Below are 14,389 nucleotides of genomic sequence, written 5' to 3' on the forward strand. Positions count from 1 at the left end.
TTATTGCTCTACGTGATGCACGTTTGTTTGGTAACCTTGGGAAGTGCACCTTTTGCACCGACCAAGTATCTTTTCTTGGCTATGTTGTTACTCCACAGGGAATTGAAGTTGATAAAGCCAAGATTGAAGCTATTGAGAGTTGGCCGCAGCCCAAAACGGTCACACAAGTGCGGAGTTTTCTTGGACTCGCTGGTTTCTATAGGCGTTTTGTGAGAGAGTTTAGCACCATTGCTGCACCTCTCAACGAGCTTACAAAGAAGGATGTGCCTTTTGTTTGGGGTACCGCACAGGAAGAAGCCTTCACGGTATTGAAAGATAAGTTGACACATGCTCCTTTACTCCAACTTCCTGATTTTAATAAGACTTTTGAGCTTGAATGTGATGCTAGTGGAATTGGATTAGGAGGTGTGTTATTACAAGATGGCAAACCTGTTGCATACTTTTCTGAAAAATTGAGTGGGCCTAGTCTGAATTATTCTACTTATGATAAAGAACTATATGCTCTTGTTCGGACTTTAGAAACTTGGCAACATTATTTATGGCCCAAAGAATTTGTTATACATTCTGATCATGAATCTTTGAAACATATTAAAAGTCAAGCTAAACTGAATCGTAGACATGCTAAATGGGTTGAATTCATTGAAACTTTCCCTTATGTCATTAAACACAAGAAGGGTAAAGAAAATGTTATTGCTGATGCATTGTCTCGTCGCTATACTATGCTTTCACAACTTGACTTCAAAATATTTGGTTTGGAGACCATCAAAGATCAATATGTGCATGATGCTGATTTTAAAGATGTATTGCAGAATTGTAAAGAAGGAAGAACCTGGAACAAGTTTGTCGTTAATGATGGATTTGTGTCCCGTGCTAACAAGTTATGCATTCCAGCTAGCTCTCTTCGTCTTTTGTTGTTGCAGGAGGCGCATGGAGGAGGATTAATGGGACACTTTGGCATGAAGAAGACGGAGGACGTACTTGCTACACATTTCTTTTGGCCAAAGATGAGACGGGATGTTGAGCGTTTTGTTGCTCGCTGCACTACATGTCAAAAAGCTAAGTCACGACTCAATCCTCATGGTTTATATATGCCTTTGCCTGTACCTAGTGTTCCTTGGGAGGATATATCTATGGACTTTGTTTTAGGTTTACCTCGAACAAAGAAGGGGAGGGATAGCATATTTGTTGTCGTGGATAGATTCTCGAAAATGGCACACTTTATACCATGTCATAAAAGTGATGACGTTGTTAATGTTGCTGATTTGTTCTTTCGTGAAATTATTCACTTGCATGGTGTGCCAAATACTATTGTTTCAGATCGTGATACTAAATTTCTTAGCCACTTTTGGAGATGTTTATGGGCTAAGTTGGGGACTAAACTGCTTTTTAGTACTACTTGTCACCCCCAAACTGATGGACAAACTGAAGTAGTCAATAGAACATTGTCTACTATGCTTAGGGCTGTTTTGAAGAATAATAAGAAAATGTGGGAAGAATGCTTGCCTCATATTGAATTTGCTTATAATCGTTCATTGCATTCTACTACTAAGATGTGCCCTTTTGAAATTGTGTATGGTTTCTTACCTCGTGCACCAATTGATTTGTTGCCTCTTCCATCTTCGGAGAAGGTTAATTTTGATGCTAAAGAACGTGCTGAATTGATCTTAAAAATGCATGAGTTAACTAAGGAAAACATTGAGCGTATGAATGCTAAATATAAACTTGCTGGAGATAAGGGTAGAAAACATGTTGTGTTTGCACCTGGAGATCTTGTTTGGTTACATTTGCGTAAGGATAGATTTCCTGATTTGCGCAAATCAAAGCTAATGCCACGTGCTGATGGTCCTTTTAAGGTGTTAGAGAAAATAAATGATCATGCATATAAACTTGAGCTGCCTGCAGATTTTGGGGTTAGTCCCACTTTTAACATTGCAGATTTGAAGCCTTATTTGGGTGAGGGAGATGAGCTTCCGTCGAGGACGACTTCATTTCAAGAAGGGGAGGATGATGAGGACATCAATACCATTGTTACACCCACAGCCCCTGCTGCTATACATACTGGACCAATTACTAGAGCTCGCGCATGCCAATTAAATTACCAGGTACTTTCGTTTCTTGGTAATGATTCTAATGTTCATGAGAATATGATGCTGCCTAAATTGGATACATTTGTTTTGCTTACAAATGAAGGGCCTAGCTTTGAGAAGGAAGAACATTGGAGCAAGAACAAGCATGGAGTTGATGGCATGTGCAAGGGGAACAAGAACGGAGTTACCAGTGATGATTTCAGGACTTTGAAGCCACCATAAGGAGTGAATGAAGCCTTGGACGAAATATACAAGATGCCACTTCATAAATTTCGTCCAGAGGCTATTCTAGGTGCTGCGTCACCTTATTATTGGGCCAGGCCCATGTAATTTCGAAATACATAAGTATATGTTGTTTTTAGAGTCCGTGTGTGTGGGGAAACAAGAGATAGGGTTGGTTTCGGACCCCTTCTCCAAGGGCCACCAAATTCCCCCCTCTTCCTCCATATATACAGCCCTTAGGGCACCGTTTAGACTTTGGGTTTTGTCTAGATTAAAAGTTCGCCATAGCTGCAACTTCGCGTACTTCGTTTGTGTTCAACGACCAGACAAAGGCGTAACAGAACCCCACCTTGATCAATAAAGCTTTCATCTTATATTCGCAATATCCAGATTGCAATCTCAGTTTCTTGCTTGTTCTTCATTTGCTCGCAGGAAACAGACCCTCGTGGTCAGGTTGATCGTGCTCCGGCGTGGTCAATAACCACTCAGAGTTGGTTTAGCGATTGCTAAGGCGCGACGTCCTCACACGTTCGTAGTCGGATCGTCAAAGTCGACTTCCATCAAAGCGATATCCATCATCTCATCAAAAGACGGGACACCTTTGCCTCTATCAAGAAGTCTTGCTATAAGTAGTCATGTGAATTTGGTATTCGTTCGATATTTTGATGAGATGTATGTTGTCTCTCGTCTAGTGGTGTTATGTGAACGTTGACTACATGACACTTCACCATTATTTGGGCCTAGAGGAAGGCATTGGAAAATAATAAGTAGATGATGGGTTGCTAGAGTGACAGAAGCTTAAACCCTAGTTTATGCGTTGCTTCGTAAGGGGCTGATTTGGATCCATATATTTCATGCTATGGTTAGGTTTACCTTAATACTTCTTTTGTAGTTGCGGATTCTTGCAATAGGGATTAATCATAAGTGGGATGCTTGTCCAAGGAAGGGCAGCACCCAAGCACCGGTCCACCCACATATCAAATTATCAAAGTAACGAACGCGAATCATATGAGCGTGATGAAAACTAGCTTGACGATAATTCCCATGTGTCCTCGGGAGCGCTTTCCTTCATATAAGAGTTTGTCCAGGTTTGTCCTTTGCTATAAAAAGGATTGGGCCACCTTGCTGCACCTTATTCACTTTTATTACTTTTTACCCGTTACAAATTACCTTATCACAAAACTAGTTGTTACCAATAATTTCAGTGCTTGCAGAGAATAACTTACTGAAAACCGCTTGTCATTTCCTTCTGCTCCTCGTTGGGTTCGACACTCTTACTTATTGAAAGGACTATGATAGATCCCCTATACTTGTGGGTCACCAAACCTGTTGGTGATGAATTCATAAATCACTGACAATTGTACAACAGCAAGCGTTTGCCCACAACACACACGGCTTATTAGCAGCAATCGTCTGTGTTATTATCGGTCTTCGCACACATTTCTGATTACGGACCTATTTGCCGCGTATCACACACATCTTATTCAGTTGAACCGTTTCTGTTGCTTGGCTCATCGCAAACAGTTCAGCAGAGTGAACTGTATGCCCTCTATCGCACACACCTTGATCTGGCTGACCGTTTCTGTTGTGTTGCCTAATCACAAACAGTTCATCAGAGTGAACTATATGTCATATATCACACACACCCTCATTTGGCTGACCATTTCTATTGTTATGCTCATCACAAACAGTTCATATGGACCAACTGTATGCCACATATCGCACACGCAACTCTGGTATGAATCGTGTTTGATGTCTGCACCATCGCAAATAGTTCGTATCATTTTTGACGGTTTTCTTACACCACCGTTTGCGATTAATGCATCACACAAAGTTTCGTCGAAGGGTCTCTGATTGTACTGTCATGTTAGGACCATCCTGCAGTAGTGGATGGACCCACTCAAAATATCCTACCGTACGGTGGGAGTAGTTTTTTTTTTGAAACGGGATCCTATGTGTGTAGTATAGTATCATCGTACACTACTAATTCAATTGCAACTTTGATTGTTGATTACTCCTTGTAGTTGCTGCTAGTTGGTTTATTTGGTGGAAGATCATATGTTCAGATCCTTTATGCATATTAATACCCCTCTAATTATGAACATGAATATTATTTGTGAGTAGTTACGTTTGTTCCTGAGGACATGGGAGAAGTCTTGCTATAAGTAGTCATGTGAATTTGGTATTCGTTCGATATTTTGATGAGATGTATGTTGTCTCTCCTCTAGTGGTGTTATGTGAACTTCGACTATATGACACTTCACCATTATTTGGGCCTAGAGGAAGGCACTGGGAAGTAATAAGTAGATGATGGGTTGCTAGAGTGACAGGAGCTTAAACCCTAGTTTATGCGTTGCTTCGTAAGGGGCTGATTTGGATCCATATGTTTCATGCTATGGTTAGGTTTACCTTAATACTTCTTTTGTAGATGCGGATGCTTGCAATAGGGGTTAATCATAAGTGGGCTGCTTGTCCAAGGAAGGGCAGTACCCAAGCACCGGTCCACCCACATATCAAATTATCAAAGTAACGAACACGAATCATATGAGCGTGATGAAAACTAGCTTGACGATAATTCCCATGTGTCCTCAGGAGCGCTTTACTTCATATAAGAGTTTGTCCAGGCTTGTCCTTTGCTACAAAAAGGATTGGGCCATCTTGCTGCACCTTATTTACTTTTATTACTTGTTACCCGTTACAAATTACCTTATCACAAAACTATCTGTTACCGATAATTTCAGTGCTTGCAGAAAATACCTTACTAAAAACCGCTTGTCATTTCCTTCTGCTCCTCGTTGGATTCGACACTCTTACTTATCGAAAGGACTACGATAGATCCCCTATACTTTTGGGTCATCAAGACTCTTTTCTGGCGCCGTTGCCGGGGAGTGAAGCGCCTTTGGTAAGTGGAATTTGGTAAGGAAAATTTTATATAGTGTGCTGAAATTTACTATCACTTGTTACTATGGAAAGTAATCCTTTGAGGGGCTTGTTCAGGGTATCTTCGCCCTGACCAGTAGAGCAAAGAGTTGCTCCTCAACATACTGAACCTACTAAAAATGTTTACTTTGAAATTCCTTCGGGTATGATAGAGAAACTGCTAGCTAATCCTTTTACAGGAGATGGAACATTGCATCCCGATTTGCACCTAATCTATGTGGATGAAGTTTGCGGATTATTTAAGATTGCGGGTATGCCCGAGGATGTTATCAAGAAGAAGGTCTTCCCTTTATCTTTGAAGGTAAAGGCATTGACATGGTTTAGGCTATGTGATGATATGGGATCATGGAACTACAACCGATTGAAATTGGAATTTCATCAGAAGTTTTATCCTATGCATCTTTTTTTTGAATATTTACTGTAGGGTAAAAACCCCACAGCCCTTTATTGCAGCCTCAAAACAAACTGTACAGGGAAAATACAAATTACAAGCCTAACCTAAAAGAAAGAAAACTTACATTTGCATGAGGGAGTTAACCCAATCTACAAGCCTAAACTTAATGCTATCTTTAAGCCTATGAGACAACAGGAGAATATCATGTATAAAGCTACCCCTCCAGGCAGCAAAAGTAGCTTGTATCCCCCTGAAAGTTCTCCCATTTCTCAGAATCCATATATTCCAAGCAGCTGTGAGCATAACTTCAAAGAAGAAAGGATGACCAAATCTCTGCCTTGCTTGAGATATACATTGCTGAATATTTGAGCCATGTGACCAATCGATCTGACGGTAATTCCAAACCCTGGCACTGAAGTTACATTCAAAGAATAGATGAGCTCTATCCTCGAAAACAAAGGCATTACAGATGACACATAGATTATCAGCCGTAGGGGACCTCCAATGCCTTCGGACCAACATGTCCTTTGTGTTGAGCCTATCAAAAAAGAGGAGCCAGCCAAAGACTTTAATTTTCATAGTACATCTACTCTTCCAAAGCCACTTACAGGGTTGAATAGTTGGAGGTGTGTATGCATGCTGGCGTAGAAGCTCTTTCCTGTAAACTGTCCAGACTTTCCAGGCCAAATCCAAACATAAGGCAATGTGGGGTCTCTCTGAAGATTGAACAACCATCTTTCCAAGGTTTCCAATTCAGCTGCTGCCTCCTGGGAAATTGGCAGGTGGAACATTGAGAACAAATCCTGATTTTGCATAAACTCCCTGACAGAAACCTTATCCTATGCATCTTGTTCATCGTGATCGTAATTATATATATAATTTTTGGCCTCGCGAAGGAGAAAGCATCGCTCAAGCTTGGGGAGGCTTAAGTCAATGTTATATTCATGCCCCAATCATGAGCTCTCAAGAGAAATTATTATTCAAAAATTTTATGCTCGGCTTTCTCTCAATAATCGCTCCATGCTCGATACTTCTTGTACTGGTTCTTTTATGATGAAGACTATTGAATTCAAATGTGATTTATTGGAAAGAGTGAAACGCAACTCTGAAGATTGGGATCTCGACGAAGGTAAGGAGTCAGATATAACACCTAAGTTTGATTGTGTTAAATCTTTTATGGATACCGATGTTTTCCGTGAATTTAGCACTAAATATGGACTTGACTCTGAGATAGTAGCTTCTTTCTGTGAATCCTTTGCTACTCATGTTGATCTCCCTAAGGAGAAGTGGTTTAAATATCATCCTCACATTGAAGTAAAAGTAGCTGAACCTATTAAAGTTGAAGAAAAGACTATCACTTATAATGTTGATCCTATTGTTCCTACTACTTATAGTGAGAAACCACCCTTCCCTGTTAGAATAAAGGATCATGCTAAAGCTTCAACTGTGGTTCCTAAGAGTAATACAAGAAATCCTACACCCCCTGAGCAAATTAAAGTTGAACCTAGTATTGCTATGGTTAAAGATCTCTTGGTCGATAATATTGATGGGCATGTTATTTACTTCTGTGATGAAGCTCCTAGAATTGCTAGACCCGATACTAAGGGCAAACATAGACCTGTTGTTGGCATGCCTGTTGTTTCTGTTAAAATGGGAGATCATTGTTTTCATGGCTTGTGTGATATGGGTGCTAGTGCAAGTGCAATACCTCATTCCTTATATAAAGAAATTATGCATGATATTGCACCTGCTGAGATAGAAGAGATAGATGTTACAATTAAGCTTGCCAATAGAGATACTATTTCACCAATTGGGATTGTTAGAGATGTTGAAGTCTTGTGTGGGAAAGTTAAATATCCTACTAATTTTCTGTCCTTGGTTCCCCACAACTTGCCTATTGAAATTCTAGGGGATCCACCTCCACCCAAGGGTGATCCCGTGTTTGAGCTTAAACCATTACCTGATACTCTTAAATATGCTTATCTTGATGAAAAGAAGATATATCCTGTTATTATTAGTGCTAACCTTTTAGAGCAAGAAGAAGAGATATTATTGAAAACTCTAAAGAAGCACCATGCTGCTATTGGATATACTCTTGATGATCTTAAGGGCATTAGTCCCACTCTATATGCCAGCACAAAATAAAATTGGAGAAAGACGCTAAACCAGTTGTTGATCACCAACGACGGTTAAGTCCTAAGATGAAAGAAGTGGTGAGAAAAGAAATACTAAAGCTTCTGGAGGCAGGTATAATTTATCCCGTTGCTGATAGTCAGTGGGTAACTCATGTCCATTGTGTCCCTAAGAAGGGAGGCATTACTGTTGTTCCTAATGATAAAGATGAATTTATCCCACAAAGAATTGTTACAAGTTATAGAATGGTAATTGATTTCCGCAAACTAAATAAAGCTACTAAAAAGGATCATTACCCTTTACCTTTTATTGATCAAATGCTAGAAAGAGTATCCAAACATACACATTTTTGCTTTCTAGACGGTTATTCTGGTTTCTCTCAAATACCTGTGCCAAAAGAGGATCAAGAAAAGACTACTTTTACTTGCCCTTTCGGTACCTCTGCTTATAGACGTATGCCTTTTGGTTTATGCAATGCACCTGCTACCTTTCAAAGATGTATGACTGCTATATTCTCTGACTTTTGTGAAAATATTGTTGAGGTTTTCATGGATGATTTTTCCGTATATGGAACTTCTTTAGATGATTGCTTATGCAACCTTGATCGAGTTTTGCAGAGATGTGAAGAAACTAATCTTGTCTTGAATTGGGAAAGGTGCCACTTTATGGTTAATGAAGGTATTGTCTTGGGGCATAAAATTTCTGAAAGAGGTATTGAAGTTGATAAAGCTAAAGTTGATGCTATTGAAAAGATGTCGTGTCCTAAGGACATTAAAGGTATAAGAAGTTTTCTTGGTCATGCCGGTTTCTATAGGAGGTTCATTAAGGACTTATCTAAATTTTTTAGGCCTCTGACTAATCTCTTACAAAAAGATGTTCCTTTTGTATTTGATGATGATTGTGTAGAAGCATTTGAAATACTTAAGAGAGCCTTGATTTCTGCACCTATTGTTCAGCCACCTGATTGGAATTTACCCTTTGAAATTATGTGTGATAACAGTGATTATGTTGTAGGTGATGTTCTAGGACAAAGAGTTGATAAGAAATTTAATGTTATCCAATATGCTAGTAAAACTCTAGACAATGCCCAAAGAAATTATGCTACTACTGAAAAAGATATTTTAGCAGTTGTATTTGCTTGTGATAAGTTCAGACCTTATATTGTTGATTCTACAGTAATAGTTCACACTGATCATGCTGTCATTAAATATCTTATGAAAAATAAAGATGCTAAACCTAGACTTATTAGATGGGTTCTCTTGTTACAAGAATTTGATTTGCATATTATTGATGGAAAGGGAGCTGAGAACCCCGTTGCAGACAACTTATCTAGGTTAGAGAATGTTCTTGATGACCCACTACCTATTGATGATAGCTTTCCTGATGAACAATTAGCTTTCATAAATGCTTCTCGTACTGCTCCATGGTATGTTGATTATGCTAATTACATTTTTGCTAAATTTATACCACCTAGTTTCACATACCAGCAAAAGAAAAAGTTTTTCTATGATTTAAGAAATTACTTCTGGGATTACCCACACCTTTATAAAGAAGGAGTAGATGGTGTTATTAGATGTTGTGTACCTGAGCATGAACAGGTACAGATCCTACGCAAGTGTCACTCCGAGGCTTATGGAGGACACCACGCTGGAGATAGAACTGCACATAATGTATTGCAATCCGGTTTTTATTGGCCTACTCTCTTCAAAGATGCCCGTAAGTTTTTCTTGTCTTGTGATGAATGTCAAAGAAATGGTAATATTAGTAGACGTCAAGAAATGCCTATGAACTATTCACTTGTTATTGAACCATTTGATGTTTGGGGCTTTGATTATATGGGACCGTTTCCTTCCTCTAATGGGTATACACATATTTTAGTTGCTGTTGATTACGTTACTAAGTGGGTAGAAGCTATTCCAACTAGTAGTGCTGACCATAACACCTCTATTAAGATGCTTAAAGAAGTTATTTTTTCGAGGTTTGGAGGCCTTAGATATTTAATGACTGATGGTGGTTCACATTTTATTCATGGTGCTTTTCGTAAAGTGCTTGCTAAGTATGATATTAATCATAGAATTGCATCCCTGTATCACCCTCAGTCTAGTGGTCAAGTAGAACTTGGTAATAGAGAGCTCAAATTAATTTTGGAAAAGATAGTTAATAAATCTAGAAAGAATTGGTCCAAGAAACTTGATGATGCATTATGGGCCTATAGAACTGCATATAAAAATCCTATGGGTATGTCTCCGTATGAAATAGTTTATGGAAAAGCATGTCATTTACCTCTCGAACTAGAACATAAGGCATATCGGGCCATTAAGGAGCTCAATTATGATTTCAAACTTGCCGGTGAGAAGAGACTATTTGACATTAGCTCACTTGATGAATGGAGACCTCAGGCCTATGAGAATGCCAAACTGTTTAAAGAAAAAGTTAAAAGATGGCATGATAAAAGGATACAAAAGCGTGAGTTTAATGTAGGTGATTATGTGTTGCTATTCAACTCTCGTTTAAGATTTTTTGCAGGAAAACTTCTCTCTAAATGGGAAGGTCCTTACGTTATCGAGGAGTTCTATCGTTCAGGTGCCATAAAAATCAACAACTTCGAAGGCACAAATCCGAAGGTGGTGAACGGTCAAAGAATCAAACATTATATCTCAGGTAACCCAATAAATGTTGAAACTAATGTTATTGAAACTGTAACCCCGGAGGAATACATAAGGGACACTCTCCAGAACGTTTCAGACTCCGAAAAGGAATAGGTATGTGGTACGGTAAGTAAACCAACTCCAAAACAGTTCTAATAGCAATTTTTCTCTGTTTTGGAATATTTAAGAAAATAGGAAAATAAGAAGTAGTCCGAAGAGGACACGAGGCATCCACGAGGGTGGAGGGCGCGCCCCCCTGCCTTGTGGGCACCTCGTGTGCCCTTCGGACTCCGTTTTCTTGCACGGTACTTCTTTTGGCTGGTAAAAATTCATTATATAATCTCCTGAAGGTTTTGACCACCGTACCACGCAAATATCCTCTGTTTTTGTTTTGAGTTGTTTCTGTAGCAGGTTTGGAGCAAGATGTCATCTCAGGATTCCGACGAAGAGAGCTATGTCTCACATCTCGTTGCTAACCCAAAGACTTATGGGGATCTATCTCCTTGTGGTCGAACTACGGATGATGAGGGAGGATGCTCATTTGATGAGGATAATTGATTCAAGCTCAGAGCAGGAGGATGTCCCTCTACCTCAACTTGGGGATATGCACGTGAAGTTCAAGAAGTCTAGCCTCCCTACGAGGGCTAAACTGTCTAACAGCCGATCTATTCCTTCTCGTTTTCGGCAGAAAAGCAAAGGAGATTTATGTGACAAGATCTTGAAGCTGGAATCGGAGGTCGATGATTTAAAGGAGGAAATTGCTCTTCTCAATTACAATATGAAGAAGCTGAAGGCACAATTTTCATCGTTATCACCATCTTCTTCACGAGCAAAGGAGAACCGAGTATCTGGTATGGGCACTCCCCTTGGCAACTGCCAAGCTTGGGGGAGGTGCCCCGGTATCGTATAACCATCACACTCGTATCTTTACTATTTTTCTTAGTTTGGTCCTTTTGGTAATATCTTGATCTAGTAGAATAAAGTTTTAGTATGATCTAGTTTTGAGTTTTGCTTTACGATCGTTCTATGTAATCGAGTCCGTGAGCTATATATAATAAAGATTAGTTTTGAGTCAAGGGTTTGGTTATCTTGCTATGATCTTGAGGGAATAAAAATAAAAGAAAGAATAAAAGAAATAAAAAGAACATATTGATCTTATGGAGAGTAATGACTTCACATATAAAAGAGTATGATGAATAAAAGTTGTTGAGTGTTGACAAACATAGTTTTGGTCATCGTTGCAATTAATAGGAAGTAATAAAGAAAGAGAGGTTTTCACATATAAATATACTATCTTGGACGTCTTTTATGATTGTGAGCACTCATTAAAATATGACATGCTAAAAAGTTGATGTTGGACAAGGAAGACAACGTAATGGGTTATGTTTTCTTATATCCGAAATAAAGTATATTGTCAAGGATCGTCCAACATGTTGGGCTTGCCTTTCCCCCTCATGCTAGCCAAATTCTTTGCACCAAGTAGAGATACTACTTGTGCTTCCAAATGTCCTTAAACCCGGTTTTGCCATGAGAGTCCACCTTATCTACCTACGGATATAGTAAGATCCTTCAAGTAAGTTCTCATCGTTGCATGCAATAAAAATTGCTCTCTAAATATGTATGATTTATTAGTGTGGCGAAAATTAGCTTTATACGATCTTGTGATGTGGAAGCAATAAAAGCGATGGACTGCATAATAAAGGTCCATATCACAAGTGGCAATATAAAGTGACATTCTTTTGCATTAAGATTTCGTGCATCCAATCATAAAAGCACATGACAACCTCTGCTTCCCTCTACGAAGGGCCTATCTTTCATTCTTGTCTTATACCTTATACAAGAGTCATGGTGATCTTCACCTTTCCTTTTTACATTTTATCCTTTGGCAAGCGCATTGTGTTGGAAAGATCCTGATATATATATATATATATATATATCCAATTGGATGTAAGTTAGCATGAACTATTATTGTTGACATTACCCTTGAGGTAAAAGGTTGGGAGGCAACACTATAAGCCCCTATCTTTCTCTGTGTCCGACTAAAACTCCATAACCATAAGTATTGCGTGAGTGTTAGCAATTGTGAAAGACTAAATGATAGTTGTGTGTGTGGACTTGCTGAAAAGCTCTTATATTGACTCTTTCCTATGTTATGATATATTGCAATTGCCTCAATGAACGAGATCGTAGTTTGTTAGTTTTCATTGAAGTTTCTGATTCATACTTGACATTGTGAATAGATTGTTACTTTAGCATAAGATATCATACGACAATATATAAATATGTTGTTGTTATAAGAATGATCATGATGCCCTCATGTCCGTATTTTATTTTATCGACACCTGTATCTCTAAACATGTGGACATATTTTTCGTTATCGGCTTCCGCTTGAGGACAAGCGAGGTCTAAGCTTGGGGGAGTTGATACGTCCTCTTTGAATCATGCTTTTATATCGATATTTATTGCATTATGGGCTGTTATTCACAATACTTATGCCTATTTTCTCTTATTTTACAAGGTTTACATGAAGAGGGAGAATGCCGACAGCTGGAATTCTGGGCTAGAAAAGGAGCAAATATTAGAAACCTATCCTGAAGAACTCCAAAAGTCCTGAAACTTCAGTGAGGCACATTTTGGAATATATAAAAAATATTGGAGAAAGAATCAACCAGAGGGGGCCCACACCCTGGCCACGAGGGTGGGGGCGCGCCCTACCACCCTGGGCGCGCCCCCTGTCTCGTGGGCCCCCTGGCAGTCCTCCGGTGCCCATCTTCTGCTATATGAAGTCCTTCGTCCTAGAAAAAATAAGGAGGAAGCTTTCGGGACGAAACACCGCCGCCACGAGGCGGAACCGGGCGAAACCAATCCAGGGCTCCGGCGGAGCTGTTCTGCCGGGGAAACAACCCTCCGGGTGGGGGAAATCATCACCATCGTCATCACCATTGATCCTCTCATCGGGAGGGGGTCAATCTCCATCAACATCTTCACCAGCACCATCTCCTCTCAAACCCTTGTTCATCTCTTGTATCCAATCTTTGTCCCAAAACCTCAGATTGGTACCCGTGGGTTGCTAGTAGTGTTGATTACTCCTTGTAGTTGATGCTAGTTGGTTTATTTGGTGGAAGATCATATGTTCAGATCCTTTATGCATATTAATACCCCTCTGATTACGAACATGAATATGATTTGTGAGTAGTTACGTTTGTTCCTGAGGACATGGGAGAAGTCTTGTTATAAGTAGTCATGTGAATTTGGTACTCGTTCGATATTTTGATGAGATGTATGTTGTCTCTCCTCTATTGGTGTTATGTGAACGTCGACTACATGACACTTCACCATTATTTGGGCCTAGAGGAAGGCCTTGGGAAATAATAAGTAAATGATGGGTTGCTAGAGTGACGGAAGCTTAAACCCTAGTTTATGCGTTGCTTCGTAAGGGGCTGATTTGGATCCATATGTTTCATGCTATGGTTAGGTTTACCTTAATACTTCTTTTGTAGTTGGGGATGCTTGCAATAGGGGTTAATCATAAGTGGGATGCTTGTCCAAGGAAGGGCAGCACCCAAGCACCGGTCCACCCACATATCAGATTATCAAAGTAACGAACGCGAATCATATGAGCGTGATGAAAACTAGCTTGACGATAATTCCCATGTGTCCTCGGGAGCGCTTTCCTTCATATAAGAGTTTGTCCAGGCTTGTCCTTTGCTATAAAAAGGATTGGGCCACCTTGCTGCACCTTATTCACTTTTATTACTTGTTACCCGTTACAAATTACCTTATCACAAAACTATTTGTTACCAATAATTTCAGTGCTTGCAGAGAATACCTTACTGAAAACCGCTTGTCATTTCCTTCTGCTCCTCGTTGGGTGTGGCGCCCCCGATTTGACCGTACACTAATCATGCACGCAAATGTGTACGATCAAGATCATGGACTCACGGGAAGATATCACAACACAACTC

The sequence above is a fragment of the Triticum aestivum genome, chromosome 7D (genome assembly GCF_018294505.1).
Source record: "Triticum aestivum cultivar Chinese Spring chromosome 7D, IWGSC CS RefSeq v2.1, whole genome shotgun sequence".
NCBI lineage: Eukaryota > Viridiplantae > Streptophyta > Magnoliopsida > Poales > Poaceae > Triticum > Triticum aestivum.